This window comes from Mycteria americana, chromosome 1 (genome assembly GCF_035582795.1).
Source record: "Mycteria americana isolate JAX WOST 10 ecotype Jacksonville Zoo and Gardens chromosome 1, USCA_MyAme_1.0, whole genome shotgun sequence".
Classification (NCBI taxonomy): domain Eukaryota; kingdom Metazoa; phylum Chordata; class Aves; order Ciconiiformes; family Ciconiidae; genus Mycteria; species Mycteria americana.
The window spans coordinates 168,986,933-169,006,790 of record NC_134365.1 but is presented as its reverse complement, the minus strand read 5'-3'; positions in this window follow the sequence as shown (position 1 = coordinate 169,006,790).

Genomic DNA, 19,858 nt, shown 5'->3' with positions numbered 1-19,858 from the left:
AAAAATTTCGAACAAGTCCTCTGCACGGTTATAATAGTTGCTAGAGCTGGCATAGAGAAATTACTTTGCCTCCAGACTGCATCTGCTTTTTTTTTTGTTTCCTGTGGCACAACAAGAATAAGCAGGACGTTAAGAAGACAATGGATGCAGCCAGAACTAACTCTAGCTATTAACAGCCAGCTCTGTGTTGAAATTGCAAGGTAATGTAATTGCAAGGTACTGTCAGAGCTATTCCCAGCCCTGTTCTTAAGTGTGAATGTGAGGATGTAGGAGGGAACTGCTGTCAAATGTGTTAAGGTTTCTACCTCACTATTGCCAGTTACATTCTGTCTATCTAGAAAGAGCGTACATAAACAGTGTTCACACACACACACTATACTATATAAATATACTACATATTTTCACCTACTATATACACAAGAGCTAAAACCTACAAGCTAAGGCTTGTATGCTTTGTTTAAAATTAAAATAGGTTTAAATGGTGTGCAGGTTAAAAGGGGAAGGTCCCTGTATCTCTAACATTTTGGAATCCAGTGAGTACTACTATAATCTTACCTTTATTACCTCATTAACTGCTTGAAGAGAAGAGTTTAAAACAGTGACGTATTCTGCTCCCCTTTCTGTTTTATTATCAAAAGAGTAACTAAAGTTTTTTGAGACACCAAAGAAAAGTCAGCTGTTTACAAGTTTCATCACTTGATAGAGAGCGTAAAAATTTGAAAACAATAATTTTCATTTCCTTTTGAATCACAGCCAAACAAATTTCTTGGTTCTTGATCTCCTCTGGGGCCCTTCTGGTGACCCTCAGACCTCAAGTATAGTTATTTCTTTCTCTCTCTTTTTATGTAGTTCAAAGTGCCTGGAATAGTGTGCAGTGGTGTAACAGCTCAGCAGAATGATTCTTAGAGGACAAAACTGAGTACCTACATTGTATGCCCTGAGATGTAGCATAAGAGCATGTGGGAATATTTGAGGGTGCAAAGCCTTCCAGAAGAGTGGAGAGCACTGCAGAGGGTAGAGGAAACTACAGCTGGTGTACTCATATTAATAACTACCCTTTCGGTGCAGCCCTGGAACCAAACTATTCTTGTAACCAAACTATTCTTAAAACAAACTTGGACTTTCAAAGAGGTGCTTGGAGAAGTCTCAAACAGAGGCAGGGAGTGAGAAGAGAAACATTACAGATGATTAAGGGTCTAGCATTTGAGCTTTCTCTGACTCTCTAAAAGATAGTAGTGTAAATATGCCACAAATGCTTTTCTTTATAATATTTTTTAAAGTTTTTAAAATGAAGGTAAGCTTGCTTAATAAGATTTTTTTTTCCTTTGAAACTGAAATGTTATTCCAAACAGAAATAACCACAGATGGTGGATTCATTTACTTTAACTTTAATTCTTCTACTTTCTGAAAATACAGCAGCGACACATATGTGTTTCCTTAATAATCAATGGAAAGGAAAATTCCTGTCACTTACCTTCCTGAGTAATCTTAGAAACCTCTCAGTGGAAAAGCATATCTTTTTCTACTGAGTATAAATGAAGCATGGATTTCTGAATTCCTTCTAAAACCCAAAGTAAGTTGTAAACAATCTCATTCTTACAGGGTAGTACAACTGACCAAGAATGTAGACTACCTTAGTGCTTTTGCAATAGTAAAGGCATACCTACCTGACATCCCATTAGGTGCTCTATGTAGGTAGGTGTCATAACAGCCACATCCTTTATTTAAAGCTGTTACTAACATGGCATGTATTAATTGATACCAAATGAATTCAAGAAATTCAAATAATAGCACAGAACAGAAGTTTCTGGCTGCCAATGCACTTGTGGCTAATATTCCCCTAATAAAGAAAATTATTAAATACAAAGAAAATTATGCATAGTCTTTCCAAAATATAATGCTATTCAATTCATATTACAAGCTTCATCAAAAATAAGTCTTGATTATAAAGCCTAATTAAACTCTCATTAGATACACAGAAAGGTTATCTTTGACTTCAAAACTACACAATATATCATAACAGTTGCTTATACTGCTGTCTAGTGTACTTGAAACATCATGTACAACCATTGCAATATCTTGCATGGCTTTAACATTTAAATGTCTGAATATGGTATTTTTAAATGTTATAGTTTGGGAAAAAAAACCCAAACAACTAACAATTCTGTGATGAAATTACTGCAAAAATACAGTTATTTTACCTTTTTAAAATATTTATTAGAACATCTGGGCTTGCTTATATAATTTTTTTTTAGGGTTTTAAGGTGTATGAATAAAAGTGAAAACAAATTTGATAAGACAAAACCCAATATTTATCACATTTAAACACCTTATTGTAGTTCAAGCCTACCCTTATTTTCAGAGGTAACATTCCCACATAATTGTATTTTATCCACTTTTTTATAGATAAATGCACAGAAGAGAGGAGGTATTTAAAAAATAAACAGATGCCAATCTCTCAGTTACATTAAGAGAGAGCAGGTTAGATAGTTACCTTTAAAAATCTGGTTCATAGTTCTGTTCTGTACATTCAGGTTATCATTTTACAAACATCAGAATGTTGTTAAAAGTTATGTGTCTAAACTTTTTAAAACTAATTGATGTCAGAAATTTCAACTTATGCTGACTTTAAATTAGAAAAAGTATAGCCGGCAAACTGGTTAACTTTCTATTAAGACATTAATAAATCTGTTGAAAATCATCAGCGCATAGACAGTGTTTACAGTGAGCAGCACAGATGCAAAGTGGAGCTATGCCAGCTTCAACCTGTTAAGACATTGGCTCGTGATGCCATCTGTACTTCTGTGGCTCTTCTGTTTGAAAAGAGTATGATAGGCCCTCACTGCCTTTTTAATCCCTGAGCTATGGTGTGTCAAACAATTTTGAGAGACTTCTGTTTCAAGACATAGCACTACCTTAAACTGACTTTACTGAAGGCTTAGCTGTTATGAAACTGAAATTGTAAATTGTGGCTATTCAAGCTGTTGTTTCCTACCCAGCATGGATTTCAATAAAATGTAGTGCATGGTCTTAACCACGCTACAACCCTGAGGAATCAGTGACATTTGTACAGGCACGGGAGTCATGGAGAGAGACTATAAATACCATCCAATAGCAAAGGTGAGTTTGACTGAACTTTGTAAATTAAATATTATTGGCTTTGTTAAGTTCAGTAGGTGAAGGGAAGAAAGAACAATAATATTTTTATTTAATTTTACCTACCCTGTCCCTTGCACTGAGTAATGTCATTGAATTAATCTTTATTAAAGGAAGCCTGATGGTAGGAGATTATATCCTTTTTAGGAAACATAAATCCCTTCCAAACTTTAGATCTTTGCTCTTCCTTAGAATCATTCTCTTTCCTTGTTTCTTTGTTTGCTTGCACTGCTCAGAACATCAGTTCATTAAAAATCCATTTTTTTCTTATAACTTTGCTAAATTTTCATATGGCTGGGTATTTTGTGGATCCAGATTTTATCATAACAAATAGACAAAAACACCATGACAGACACATTTTAATAACTGTAAATTCATACATAGCTGTGTTAAAATGCCTTTTTTTTTTGGCAACTTCTGAAGATCAAAGAAGTCCAACAGATGTGCTGTTTTTCCAGTCTCCACTTTTTCACAGTTGAATATTTGGGATTCATCAATCAACAGCAGGTTCTTCTTTCCTGTTTCTTTTAATTCCTGACATTATAATCCAGTATTTTATGCTGGATAAATTACTAAATATATCTAAATTACTAAATTATATTTACAATAACTAAATCATATTACAACATTATATTTACAATCATGAAATTATGTTTACAAACTCACTAAATCACTAAATTATAATTACAGTATGTACTAAAATGAATATGTATAGCCTGATTCATAATACATAATATTTTTCCAGAATTTGCACTAATATTCTCTTATTCTGTTTCTTTTAATCTTTTCTTCTAGCAATTGCTTGAGGCAGAAGCTTTATATTGTTGATTTTAGATTGTGTAACAAGTTACAATATTTAACAATATAAGTCCTATAATATATCTACTGATTTGTTGCCTATACTACAATCTGTTCTGCTCTTTCATGAGCTTTCTTTGTGCTAGTTCTTGCACTACTTTCTATAGGCACCATGGTAATAGAAAATTTATTTAGGATTTTTTAATAGACTGGTCCGATAGTAATTCTACAGAAAATATAACATAAAATTCTCTGGTAAGGTCTGGTTAGGCAGCTGCTGATAGCACAGCTGCAGTGTAGCCAAAAGTTTGAGGAAAAAAACTGTTCAAAGCCAACTTGGAAACTAAGTCTTCATGCAGACTAATTTCTGTAAAAATTCTCTGAGATTTGCATAATGGAAGAAGAGGGCCTCTCAGATCTTCCATGAGGACAGCCCAATATCCTGGCTAATGAGGGATTTGTAAAAGGATCTTACATGGAAATTTTCTTTCCTCACATGACTAGTACTGCATTCTTCAGTGGGAAGGAGAGGTATAAGGTATAGAACAATGAGCAATGTCTTGCAACTCTGGTAGATACTCTCACAACTCAGTGCTGCAAATCTAATTTTACGTGACTAATTCCACCAAAACTGCAAAATGGTTTCATGGCAACAAAACCATGTTCATGCACTTTCAGTAGCTGGTACAACAAAACAGAACAGCAATTTGTTTGGAGACATACATTTCATTCTCTGTTTCATTACTAAAACAAGGTTGTTTATACTTCAACTAACAAGTCAAGGAAAAGGCATCTCTGATGTGAATAGGGAGTGGAAGGACAGCTGAGACTCCCTTACTTCCTATTACTTCATCTGTTGGGCAGTCTCCCCTTTTCTGTGAAAACTTTGAAATAGCAGCAGGCCAAGAATCCAGGAATTTTTTTACCAGGGAGAGGAATTTCCTCTCCATTTCTTTCTTGTCCCCGACTTCCAGACACGTGAAGCATCTCTTACCTGAACTGTGTTTCATTTGCCTTACAACAGACATCTGCGTTTGAGGGATAGTCCTCCCTGTCCAGAAAGGTGAGGGTCTCCTACAGATCAGGTCTCATATATGCAGTTTCCATGTAGTTGTCTCAGATACCCTAGAGACTTTCAATATTTAAGTAATCGAGCTGCACTCATAAAATCAAGGCATGAGTTAGCTGAGTTGCTGCTCTGAGAGCATGGGTAGCATCAGTGCTGCAGCAGGAAAGCTGGATGTGAGGGCTGATGTGAAGGCTATAATTTCTCTTCTTCCTTCTCCCCTTCTCCCCAACAATCTTTCACATAGTTCTTCATTCTAGAATTTCTAAATATACACAATATTAATAACAGATATATTTAATTTTAATGCTAAATATGTCAAAATACTACAAAATGCTACAAAAACAGTAAGCTTAAAGATGTGGATATGTCTTGGTTTCACAGATGGCATTGAAACATGGACTCTTTTCTAAAATCTGAGAGGAAGTAAAAGGTAGACACAGGTGACTGAAGCAATCAGTGTTTGGCATGTGCTAATTCTGAAAAGAGAGCATAAAGAGCTCAGATTAGGCACTAGGCCAAAATGTAGGATGTAATTAAAAAATAGAGAAATTAGCTGGCATCCTATCTGGCATGTGAAAATGTCTGATAGGCTCCATTAAAACAAAAGGATTTGTGAGAATACTTATTTATAATTACACTGATTTTATTTTATTTCAGAGGAGGCCTATTATGTTGCCTAAAGACGGTTGAATGGTTTTATATTTATTACATAAAATAAAATACATCCAGTAAGAAGAACTACAATCAGAACTGGCGAAATTGTGCATTGACAAAATAAATTAATTAATTCTAACTATGTTTGCAACATTTTTGTTTCACTTGCTTTGCATATTCCAGCAAAGGAATTTCACTAGAAATACAGCCCACAAAAATGGACTGTAAATGTTGATCTTGGGTAAATAAAGACTGATTGGAAGAGTTTGTAAAACTGCATACAAACCCAGTGAATAGGATTTTTAGACCACAATTCAGCTGTTGCGGATTGGTTAGATGAGTTAGGAAATCAAGGAACATAGGCTGCCCTACTCAGTTTATGTAACGTTGCAAATTTTAATTATCGTCAATGAATTGGTCAGGAGTGATTTCAGGCTGTTCTGTGAATTTGATCTGTTTCCTCAGATTAAATGTCTACATTTAACTTTCATGAAAGACTTGATTAACAAAATATTAGGAATTATTCTCCCAGTTCAGATTTCTGTGTCCTTTGGCATACCTTTTCTAGGTTATATAACTGTTGATGGTATTGATCAACTTCGTGTTAACTCTGACTTGAATTCTTTGCATACTATAAAGCTCACTGAAAATTAAGGGGAGATATGGGTGGTCAAGGAGTGCCACATCTAGGAGGTGCTCTAGCCTTTTACTGCACCATTTCATTGATTTATTTCAATAAGACCTATACATCCTGTGGGTTACTTTCTTAAACTGGGAAAAAAGAGGGGGAAAAAAAAATATCACAAATTCCTGTCATAAATGATAATTTATTTTATCCTACATCTTGACAATTTCACTACAGGATGGCCTATCCAAGATGACAAATGGAGAAGGTAATAGCAGCCTCTTTCCCAGGACCCTTCAATGGAAATCCAAAGTCTTTACATGTTTTTGATCCCAAAGACTTTATGAGGCTCTTCGCTGCAGAAGGGTAGGTTTGTCTAAGAAAATGGCACACTGGAGTTTTTCTGAGAAAAAACTCATCCTGCTACTTTCTTTGGGATGGTGTCATTTAATTCACATAACCCTCAGCATCTTTACACAAATAAAGAATTAGATTTTATAACTTATTTTAGACTGCTGTATTGTATAGCAATAAAAAGTTACTGATTCTGCAAATTTATATAACAAAAACCAGCTCACATCTTCACACTGAAGAGTCCCACATGTCAATAAAATTAATGTGAATCATGCAAACCCCTAAACACATGAGTATTTTATGCACTTGAATGGCTTCCAGGTATTAAATGTATAATTTAAAACCTTTGCTATTTGAGTGAGTTACAGCGTAGAAAATGAATGTCCGTATTAAGAAAAGCTGCCTATATTGTATTCATTACTTTTTCCAATTTGGATCTTAGTCATGATCCACAAATTAATGGTATAACTGTCATATTGACTTATTTTTTCAAATATTATTTCTGAAGAAGACAATTGAGAAGAAAAAGGATACTATCATGTATAACCTTGATCTTATGTGCTTTACATTTTAACTATTGAAATTAAAGACAAATTGTTTTAAGGTACTGTATGCATCATTTTAGTCTTACCATTCAGAAAAAAACAAATGCAGAGAAATTAGACATTACTGTGAGGTCCCTGAGCTTAATTCAAGGAAAATTAAATTTCTTTAGACAACACAGTTGGAAATAAGAATCACAGGCTAATACATTCCTTGAAAATATTAAATTTATAAAGAATGTAATAGACATTACTGTAGATATGAAAAGTATAGTGAGTATAGAGGTTAGATTGTTTAAAACACAGTTGTTTCAGTGGCTTAAAAACAGTCTCATATCTATGAGACTTCAGTCTATCAGGGTAGACTTCAATCTACATAAAGCACTGGTGATGCTGGATCAAAGTTTTAGAACTCTATCACTATGAAAGCAGGATGCATAGTTGCCAAATAACATCAAGCATATCTACTGGAGCAGTTAGCACTGATTTTCCCTGATATAAATAACTACCTAAAGTATAGAACCATAAAGAAATCTCCCAAATATTAAACTAATCTAGAAAAGATATAATGATTTTTCAATTATATTTTTCTTCAGACTCAACCTACATTTAATTCATAATCAAAACTTCTGTTTACCAAGCAGTACTGTTCACACTGCAGAATCAGAAAAAAACCCTATATTTCCACTAGAATGCTTTATAAAGAAACTGAACAATGTTAGCAGAATTTTGTCTAGTCTGTATTATTTTTTACATGGGTATACATGTTTATTTAAATTGGTTTTCATAGTAGGATAAAAAAAGTTCTTTGAAAATTTAGGTTAAAATCAGACTAGTTAACATTTTGCCTTAGCCCTGTAAAAGGCACATCACAGAGTTCTGGTCACTGCGTAAAATGTTTAGTTTTCCTGCGACTTAAATGAAAGACACAAACGTGTGCAGAGACAAGAATCTGAGACTCTTTTGTCCCAATATAGCACTAAACTACTGCCAAATCTGACTTGCTTTTTCTCAGCTAAACCACTTCCTAGCTAAACAGTTGTTCAGCTTGATGGCTGGGGATAGGAAATCATTCCCTCCTGGTTTTAGCCTTTATCAGCCGTATCTCTTGCAATGCCACTATCTCAATGTACCAGGCAGCAGTCTCAGGCAAAAAAAAGCCTCAGATGCAGGTCATGAAAGGAGTACTCTAGCTAGCTGGTGATAATACAGAAGGATATGATGATGACTGCCGGTGTTTGCCATAGCAACAATGAGGGGCTGTTATCTTACTTAGCAAAGATTATTTTTTTCTATGATCCTAAAATTTATTGAGTCTACCATTAATGAAGCATCTTGACCCTACTGATCTACATAGATTAATTAGAATTCTAAAATATTTCAATTTCTATCTCAGGGATTTGATTTTCCTTGTTCTCAGGAATTATCTGTTTTTATAAGCAACAGCAATCTTTTTAATAGTCTTCTCATGTGCATTGTTCTTATTTTTTCATAGTTATTCTTCAAAATAAGGTTATATGAAAACTTGTTATCTTTGGCACTACACAAATTGATTGATATATAATTTTTATTACAAAATGCTACCATGAAAATTATTTTTATTCATGGAGATGTTTTGTTTGGGGCCACAATTGCTGTATCAACTTTGTTGTTTTGGTTTGTGGGGTTTTTTGTTTGGGTTTTGTTGTTGTTTTTTTTTCCAAAAAACAGCTGGGTTTCACTTATGTTACAGGGATATAATTTTCCCATCTGTAGTCATCGTTGTTGTTTTTGTTATTATTATTATTGTTGTCATTATTATTATTATTATTGTCATTATTATTATTATTATTATTATTATTATTAACACATTACATTCTCAACTACTTTATTCTCCATGTCAAAGACATGCAATGGTGAAGGAATTTTGCTTACACTGTACACTTCAGGCTCTGTCCCTCCTGTTAAATACCCCCGAAAATAGTACATGTTGTGTTATTAATGTAGGTGAAAAATCAGTGTGTCAATTTTTCATCTCACAATGTCTAAAGAAAGAATTAATATCACTGGACTACAATTACTTCTACCCTTCCAGTTCTCTCCCCATCCCACTGTAGGGCAGTGAGTGAGCAGCCTTAGCTGTCTATTGGGGTGAACCCACAACACCCTTCCAACGCTTAAGATCTTTTTGGCAACTGTCTCTAGGGGTTTTCTTCCGTCTATAAAGATTTGGCCTCAGATAATTCACATACTTTTAGTGGAATAACTGTATGGTTGAGCTAATTTGTTTGGATGACCTACTTGATGGACATAGCAATTCCTGTTCAAAGTACTTCTGCTAGTATAACTTATGCCAATTATCCGATTGAAATTATATGTGAATACAAATGAAAATAAATATTCCTACAATACTTTCCATACAGATATGCCTTTTAAGAGTGTCAGGGTTTTGTTTGGTTTTTATTTAAACAGTCCTTCGAAAGTGGAAAAGCTTTGGCATTGGCACTAGCATGAGTTCCATTCAGTAAATATTGAAAGTGCTAAATTTGTTTTAGGAGGTTCCTTAGTAAGACAGTTTAAGAACAATAAAACCACTACCTCCATGCCAAATGTTTAGGAAAGTAGATCAGAATGATGTTCTACAAGGATTTCAGAACTCAATGAAAGGGCAGCCCAGATACTTCATGGTATTCCTGAAATAAACAAACTGTGCAATATCATGTCAAGATAAGACGCACCAATGCAAATAATATTGGAAAACCATACACAAAACATTCTATACATATGTCAAAATAAATCTGAGGGCATACTTTAAATATAGGTCCAAATGTTGATAAATTGAGTAGGTATTTTACTTTCCTACAAAAAACACATTCAAAGCAATAGAACCAAGTAAAGTACTACTAAAGCTGAAGACCAGAATAAAAACTGTTCTGTGTTTGACTTTTGTTATTTAATTATTTATAAAATAGTTTCTATTAATTTCTATTATGTTATTTTATACAAGTTGCTAACCATACTGGTAGTTTATGTTGTTTTAGTCTAAATAAGTTATTCAATGTGCTGGTTCATTTTACAAACTGCAATCCCTGAAAGAATGGGATCCCATTCATTAAGGCTGAGATCATGTTTTTCTGTCACAAATCAAACTAATTTTATAAGTCAGTAGGCCAAAAGACATAATGTTAAGAAGCTATTTTAGAAGGGTCTTGTATTAGGTTGAAAGTTGTTCTTTTTCAGATAATAATCACTTGGAAAGATAGACCTGTGGAGAACTAGGGACATAAAAGTTTTGTGGGTTTTTTTCTTCTTTAAAAGACATAACTTCTGTCTCAAAATAAAAAGACCTCATCAAGCCAGATAGATATTCTTTACAAAAGAATAAATAAATAAAGTAGTTAAACAAAGATTAGAACCATAAATATGAGATATTTCCTTAAGGTTTTCATGTTCACAAACAAAGGAGACTATTTATATTGTTATGACAGAGAAAAACATTTTACATTTTAAACAAATGTCATCACATTGAACTTCATTGTAAATATTACATAGAACAAGAGGAAATAGCACATGCAAATTGTTCTCCCTTTTTGGGAACTCATTGAAGAATAGAGAATCTGGAGTAACTTTATATCATCCTTCAACTGGATCTTATAATGAGTGAATGTATATGGCTAAAGCATGATGAACTAAAGCTATTGCCAACAAAAAGACAAAAAGACTGAGGAAGAAGGGTCAATACCAGTGCTACAATATGGAGAATCCAAAGAACATGGAAGTGTTATGAAGCAGCAGTGTCCTCGATCACAATCCTGACAATCTTCAGCAAAAAGTAAGAAAATGGGGAATTTATTATTTGGATAGAAATTATCACTAAAATTTAAGTGTCTGTATATGTAGGTATATGTAGGCTTTGTGATATGGTACACCTCGGTTCCCTTTGTAGTTAATATAAAGCGGAACTGTTTCTCTCCATTGGGAAATAGGGTGTGATCACCTTATCTGATGTATTTTAGGATGAGATGAACTACATTTAAGAACTGTCTGTTCTTCTCTATCAACAGTAAGTGAATTCACATACCTAGCTCAGCTGGGAAGTTTGGAGAATTATTGCAGAAACTTCATGAGACAGGAAAGGCAATTTCCTGATGCCTAAACAACCCCTAAAATAAAGGACATTTTTGTCAAAGTGCAAAAAGGCGACTGATGGAAATAAAAGCCTATTTCATTAGACTTTATTAGAGTTCTTGCACAGGTGTTTCCAGAGCAGGTAGAACTGGGTCTTACAGAAGTGCTGTGTTACAGACTAAAAAATATACTTGTCCCATAGCCCCTTTGCATTTCATACATAGTTTTTTTTACATATTGTACTGAGTTTGCATGGCAAGGTTTTGGCACTGGGGCGGCTACAGGGGTGGCTTCTGTGAGAAGATGCCAGAAGCTTCCCCCATGTCCGACAGAGCCAGTGTCAGCCACCTCCAAGACGGACCTGCCGCTGGCCAAGGCTGAGCCAATCAGAGACAGTGGTAGCGCCTCTGTGATAACATAATTAAGAAGGGGAAAAAAACCTGCTGCACAACAGCAGCAGGAAGAGAGGAGTAAGAATATATGAGAGATACTACTCTGGAGACACCAAGGTCAGTGAAGAAGGAGATGCTCCAGGTGCTGGAGCAGAGATTTCCCTGCAGCCCGTGGTAAATACCATGGTGAAGCAGGTTGCTGCCCTGCAGCCCATGGAGGTCCATGGTGGAGCAGATATCCACCTGCAGTCCATGGAGGACCCCACGCCGGAGCAGGTGGATGTTCCCCAAAGGAGGCTGTGACCCCATGGGAAGCCGGCACTGAAGCAGGCTCCTGGCAGGACCTGTGAACCCATGGGGTATGCTGGAGCAGTCTGTTCCTGAACCCATGCTGGAGCAGTCTGTTCCTGAAGGACTGCACCCCATGGAAAGGACCCACGCTGGAGCAGTTTGTGAAGAACTGCAGCCCATGGGAAGGACCCACATTGGAGAAGTTCATGGAGGACTGTCTCCTGTGGCTGGGACCCCACGCTGGAGCAGTGGAAGAGCGAGGAGGAAGGAGTGGCAGAGACAACATGTGATGAATAGACTGCAATCCTCATTCGCCGTTCCCCTGCACTGCTCAGGGGGAGGAGGTAGAGAATTAGGGAGTAAAGTTGAGCCCAGGAAGAAGGGAGGGGTGGGGGGAGTGTGTTTTAAGATTTGGTTCTATTTCTCATTACCCTGCTCTGATTTGATTGGTAATAAATTAAATTAATTTCTCCAAGTCGAGTCAGTTTTGCCTGTGATGGTAACTGCTGAGTGATCTCTCCCTGTCCTTATCTCGAGCCATGAGCCTTTTGTTATATTTTTTCTCCCCCTGTCCAGTTGTGGAGGGGGAGTGACAGAGCGGCTTGGTGGACACCTGGCATCCAGCCAAGGTCAACCCACCACACCTATATACAATACTCAATCACTCAAAACTAGTACAAGCCGATTTTCAAAGGAACTCAAAAGGCATTTCTTATCAATGACTCCGGGGTAACTGAAAGTCAAGTTAAGTCAACAGAAATTCCTTCACAGATATAAATAAATTTTCAGTTACTCCCTTGATGATTGTGTCAAGAGCAGCATTTAAAAAAGGCTGATAAGACCTGATATTTAGAAGTTGGCCCTGCTTTGAGTGGGAGTCGGAAGAGATGACCTCCAAGGGTCCCTGCTGACTTAACCTACTTTATGAGCTTATGATTCTATGATTTGAACATCAGTAACTCAATCAAGTCTTTCTAAATGCCATATGAAAACTAAAATTGGAACAAGAGAAATAATCCCTAATAAAATATTTCTTAAAAGAAATTTGATAAAAACAAAATTAACCTCTTAAATCAGCATAACTTTCACAATGGAAAAATCCCATTTATTGATTTTAGTGTTTAGCCACATAAAAACAGGTGACCTGAAAATTAGATGGATAGATGGATAAGCAAATGTCCTCATATACATTTTTCAAGATCATAACATGGTCCCATAGCACAATAACAAATATGCTTATAAAAATTTATAAATAACATTTTAAATTAAACAATAAATTTTAGTCCTTGTATTCTTACAAAGGATAAGGTATAAATCAGTCTTAATATTTATCTTCAGAAAGAGAAAGGGGCATAAAAGTGACCTTGTGACTGGTTGAGAAAAAGATTAATCAAAATAACATACAATATTTCATGCAGCCCTGAAAAGACAAGACTTTGTCAATACATAGATACTGAAACACTAGGTGAGTATAAATGGTCGCAATTTTATATTCTTTTTTCTCTCTCAAAATTATTTAAATAGCATTGGATGGAACATCCTACTACTGACAGAAAAAAAGGAAGACAAAATATATTAACCATATCCAATGGAGATGATCAAGCATTGTACCCTTAAAAGCAAATTACAATCTTTCCTTTGGCTGTTTGCCAGAGTTCTCGATTTTTACTTCAACTTTGTAAAAAAATTATAGACCATACTATAGACAAATGTATGTTGCTCAGAAAGGTTGTGGAATTTCTATCCTTGGAGATATTCAAAAGTGGTCTGCGCATGGTCCTGGGCTGCCTGCTCTAGGAGGCACTGCTTGAGCAGAGGAGGTGGACAACATGACCTCCAGAGGTTCCTTCCAACCTCAGCCATGCTGTGATTCTGTGATACATTGGTGGTGATATCTGTGTGGGTATATATAGATATTAATATATCCGTATATATTTACTCATCTGTTTAGGGAACACTTGCTAAAACGTAGCGCATCAATTACTGAAAGTCACCAAGACGACATCTTCCAGTTTCCAAAGGAATATACGGCAATAACGGTAAAACTTTCCATGATTTGGTGGATATTTTCTAATTTCAGTCCTTGCTGATTATGCTTCTCTGAATGTATTTATTATGCCTGCATTTGGGTAAACTGTATGTAGATTTTAGTGACAACTCTTTATGACTCCCTGCTCTCAGAAAAGGATAATTCTAAAACTCTGTTTTACAACTAATTTTGAACAGTGGAGGTCTCTTTCCCTGACATTCAATTTTCTTAAGAGAGTTTAAGACCTGAGCATCCAGTCTGCATCCCCACAATTTGTTCTATGGAACTGTGGGTTAAGAAGCTAACAATTGTCATACAGTATCAACACAGGAGAGTCCACCTATTTCAGCTTCATGTCCTTGACAGTAGTTACGATCAGCTATTTTACAAAAATAGTGCAAGAAGTAGCAAGCTTTGCTGTTAAAAAAATGATGTATTGTACTGGGTCTGGCTGGGATGGAGTTAATTTTCTTCTGAGCAGCCTGCATGGTGCCATTTTAGATTAGTGATCAAAACAGTGTTGATAACACACCTGTTTTTGCTATTGCTGAACAGTGCCTGCACAACATCAAGGATTTCTCTGTTTCTTACTCTCCCTGCCCCCGCAGGGAGTTGGCTAGGGGTGGGCAAGAGGCTGGTATTCAACACAGCCAGGACAGCTGACCCAAATCGACTAAAGGGGTATTCAATACCATACAACATCATGCTTAGGAGTAAAATGGGGAAAGGAGGGAAGGTCTGGAGCAAGGTAGGCATTTCTTGGAGACTGGCTGGGAATCAGTCTGCTAGTGGGAGGTGGTGAGTGATTGCCTCTGCATCACTTCTTTTGCTTTGTTTTGTTTCTCTTCACTTATTAAACTTTCTTTATTTTGACCCATGAGTTTTTCTTGCTTTTGTCCTTCCAGTTCTCTCCCCCATTCCACTGATCATCTCCATTCCAAAACTCTTGCCTATTTTAACAGTTTAACTCTGAATTTTCGCATTATCCATATAACATTTAACTCTCAAGTCTTGATAAACATATTGCTCAAGGGCAATTCCCTGTACTAATCAGGCATTATTTAAGTGTTTCCATCATCAACTTTTCTGCTTTTCAGTGTAATTGAGTGACAGTTTATTATTGTGCTAGAAAACAGGCTACAAGGATGGGTTTCACAAAGAAACAACAATAACATTTCATGATATATTTTTTTTTTCTGAGCATTTCACCTTTTATTCCATAAACAGTGGCCAAAGTGGAATACAGAATCCAAACAATGACAAATACCTGCTCTTTCATATCTCCCTTGGAAACCTAGTCTTTTGACAACTTGCAAGTCCTGAGATGATGAAAGGTGACTTGATTTGAGTACTTTTCTACCCAAAATGGGCATGTCAAATTTCATGAGATAAAGAACTCCCAATGCTTTAGCAAGTGAATGCCTCAAGGCTGCTTAGAAACCTGTGGCAACCTGATGGCAATACAATAATAATGTACTATTTGGTATAAAGATTTTCTTGGGCTCCACAGGGTAGAGTAACGAACACATCTGTCGACATGGCTTTTCTCTGCTTTCACAAATGGGAAGAAAATATACTTACTAAGAAAATATACTTACTAAGATACTGAAATAAAATATCAAATTTCTTTTTTGAGTCTCTCTGTGGCTACTGATTTTCACAGCCTTTTTCAACAGTGTTTTTTGAATATTTCTTTAAACATCATGGAGGTCATCTCACCCATTTACATATATACGTTACAATGCTTAGAGTGATTTGATAATGGTGAATGATTAAAATACTGTGATTTGGATCTGGCTTTGAAAAAGAAGGAATAGGAAAAGCCATAGTAAAAGCATAAAAACCAACCAAACAAAAAAACTTACTGTGTAAAACTAACAAGTAATGGCAACACAGAGGGAAAGTAATTTTCACTGAGTGACATCCTGATGCACAGTTTAATATAGCAAGGCAGCACTACTCAGAATATGCAACATATTCAAATCCAAGCGATTGTCTTCCTGAGGAAATCCTGTGTGTGATAAGGCACAGACTCATTTGTACAAATACTTCTATATCTGTGATACCAATATCACAGACACATAAAAAATCACTGGCCTGTGGCATCCGCTTATTACTGCAGAAGAAGAAGAAACTTGAAAAAATGTTTTTTTTTTAAGAATATCAAAAGTACTGAAAACATGCATTTACAGGTCTTTTCCTTTTACATGAATACAGACCATTAATTTTTTTTTCCTGGAAATTAGTACAGAAATTGAGATTATTTTAAAGATAAAATTAGTGTACTCAGAAACTGGACATCTAGAAAGGCTCCCACTGAGCCGCACTCAGTTACTGTGCTACATACAGGAGAGCAGCTTGACAGTCTGATACACCCAGCCCTGATTGCAGAGGGATTTTCACTGTAACTCCTCAGGGGTCTCCCACATTTCCGCACTACATGGTCATCCTCAAGAAGGTAATAAAGTTAGAAGCAATAAGGAACACATAAGTAAGGTGGATCAGGGTCAGGGATAACAAAACAAAGTGAAGTCATGATTCTTAGAATGTCATCCCCCTCTTTCCTCCCCTTCTCCTTCTTAACAGTGATTCCTTGTATGAACTGGCAAACACTTTCAGCTATTTCCAAGTAACACAAAGAAAAAAAAAAGAAAAGAGAGTCGGGCCAAGGTTCCTTGGCTAAACTTCTAAGCCCCCTCTGCATTGACACCTAAAATTTTCATACATAAAATGGTAGCCTGAAAACTACCAGATTTACTCATAAGGGGGGGGGGGGGGGGGGGGGGGGGAAGAAAACAAAAAAAACTTAGTTAAAAGAAAATTTTGAAACTGCTTTAGATGTAAAATGCAGGTCATAAAAACTATTCTGATTTAGTTCTTGACTGGTGTCAAATCTACAATTGGATCTCTCTGTCTTCATTTGTAGATTTTTTTTCCTGTCCTTTCATATTTGACATATTCTTTAAGATGACATTCTGGGATAGAATTAAAAAAATGCCAGTGTTTACTATATATAGCTTTGTATTATTCTAATGTGTACTGTGCACTTCTCAGAAGAAATAAGAAAGTATGGTTTCTGTTCCCAATTGTTTTTCCTCTCCATGCTATAATTATGCAAACTTTTCAAGGAGACAATGAGAGAAGGGGATTAGAAAAAGAATTCAGAAAATGTGTCATAACACAAACAGTTTAGCTCAGGTTATTGCTGTATTTCTGAGAAATGCAGTTGCAGAGGAATTCCACAAATGAAAATGAAATATTTATACCGCATTACATCAGAGGGTCTGCAGGAGAAATGGAGTTGTAGATAGCATCCTTACTGAAGTAAAAAGGGGAGGATATGACTATACTTCTGATTGTAGCAAAATTGGGAGGATACAATCCCATCACTCCTATTTAGTTTCAATATTGCTGCTGTTTCTTCTTCATAAATACTACAAACCCAATTTAATATGTTTCAGAGAAACTAAAAAAACAGAGTTTACTGCTTTCTGTTCATTCTGGAAGCTTAAAAAACCCCAAAACTGAAAATAATAAGCATTTTATTTCAAAACTTGATATCTTAGAATTTCCTAACTTCAGAAAAAAAATGCAGTATGTCACTGGAATACAAAACAATAAAAGAGTAATAAAAACATAGAAATGGAAATTAGAGGCATAGGGCACTGCGACTTTTTTTTCTGATAAAGCTTCAGAAATTCCAGTACTAGTGAACAGACTCTGGTTGCCACAGAAGTTGTCAGTATTCTGGAAAAACTGCAGCTGTACTTTGAGTCCCACAGACAGCTAACTTCTGACAGCTGTGAATGGTTCTTTGTAAATGTAGACTTCTCTCTTTGACTCAAAGCTGAGCTTCTGGAAAAGCTCCAAAACAGCCACTCTTGTGTGGCTGAAAAATGCTCTAAATGCATGCTAGGAGATGGCATGGCAGACTAGGCATATCTAAACGTGCGTAAAATCTGCCGATGCTCTAGCTTTCTTTCCCTATATAGGGATTGCAAGTTTTGCACTTCCTGTATACTTAAAACTGAGGAACGCCAGTAGGTAAAAGGAGCACCATAGAAATACAGGATCAAAACCACATTGCAACAGAGTGCTATTGAGTTAATATAGATGGTAACTTTGGTTTCAAGTACTCAAGCACCCTGTCAGAAAAATAACTTCAAAATGTTTAAAGATGTTAGAAACAAAAATTACTTTTTTAACAGCATGATCAACTCAGGTGAAATAGAATTTGTTTCAACAGTCTCTTTTCAGTCATTATTTACTCAATCTCAATTAAAATTGGTGAGATTTCAACTGTTTTCTTAGTAAGGAATGTATTTTAAAAACTGTCCTTTTTCTTGAATCCTGAATTTTCCTTTTTTAACCCCACAACCTTTCAGCTTAGGAAGCCTATTTATCATACGCTCTGATTTATTTTTCCCTATCTTGGGAATGACACGCTTACAGCATTCTTAGCAATTACTATGATGCTGCCACCTCAGACATCATTTAGGCAATCTGCACACCCAGATTCTCCAAGGTATTTAAACACTGAACTTCCACTGATTTCAAACATGTTTTCAGAAAGCTGTTAGATACATAACTGTGGTCCTCAGTGGTCCTTAGCTCCTTTTCAAATGCCTCCACTTTATCTAGATTAATCGTCACAAAACGGCATGTGATATTCCACTTGCAGTTACTACAGATACATTCAATTCTTTATTGTAACTTACAGAATTATCAAAATACCCAAACTCACTAAGCATGCACCCCTGTGTGATGCATGTGTGAAAATCGCATCTAAAAGGGCAGATTCTGCTTTACTGTTATGGGGTCAAATTAGTAGTGGAGAGTGTAGAAAAATTACGCCTATATTCAAATACCCTGCATGTAGGCAAAGAGCAAATGCAGCCACTGTGTCTTGGGGAACTGTTTGATTACTTTTCCTCTGTAGTTGTGTGGTATCTTAAAGAAGGCAGATGAGTGAGGAATGATGCATTACTACTGGGTAGCAAGGGACACCCACAAAAAAGACAGTTATACTTGTAGATTTAATATAGGAGAGTTATACATAGGAGATATATATTTATATGCTCTCCTATACATATATGCAGACACACACGCATATATATAAGCACATAGGAGAGTTACACTTCTAGGACCTTCATATGCACTCTACCATCTGCAGAGCTACTCCTCTTCATCTTTCTCTTGAACGGATGCTGCAAGCGTTTTCCTCCCTTATCATGCAGCTATATCAGTTTTCAGTGAAGAAGAACCTTATTCAGAGGTCAGACTGACCTTAAAAATCTTTGGGAGAAGCAGATTCAATACTGCCTTTGAAATATGATGTGACCATAGGATATATGAAACAAAGGCAAGTGTATGTATTTGCCCTTGTATCGTTACTTTCTCATATCTGCAATATAGGAAATATTGAAAAAGAATACGAGGGTATACCCCAGAAAAAAATGCATTTAAGAATTAAAATCATCCTGCTTTAGTACAATTCATTAAAAAAATACTCTTTTTCAATATTTTTCAGCATGTGGTAGGTATTCTAGAATGTATTCAGAATTTTTCAGTACGTATTAACTAGCTGATTTAAAAGAACTAAATTATCCTCATCACAAAGTTAATTCAGAGAGGAGTAGTAAATTCCATCCTGTTAAACTGAATTCTGAAGTCTTATTCAGTTAAAAGTTTTGGCAATTATAGTCTGGCGCATTTATGTACCCTGGCATTTTAATGGAGAGCATCTTGCAAAACAAGTGATTGGCTGGAAACATATAATGCCACACAGTAGACTGTATCCGCATCTCAAAGTTCATCTCACATTAATCTTTAGAGTCTCTG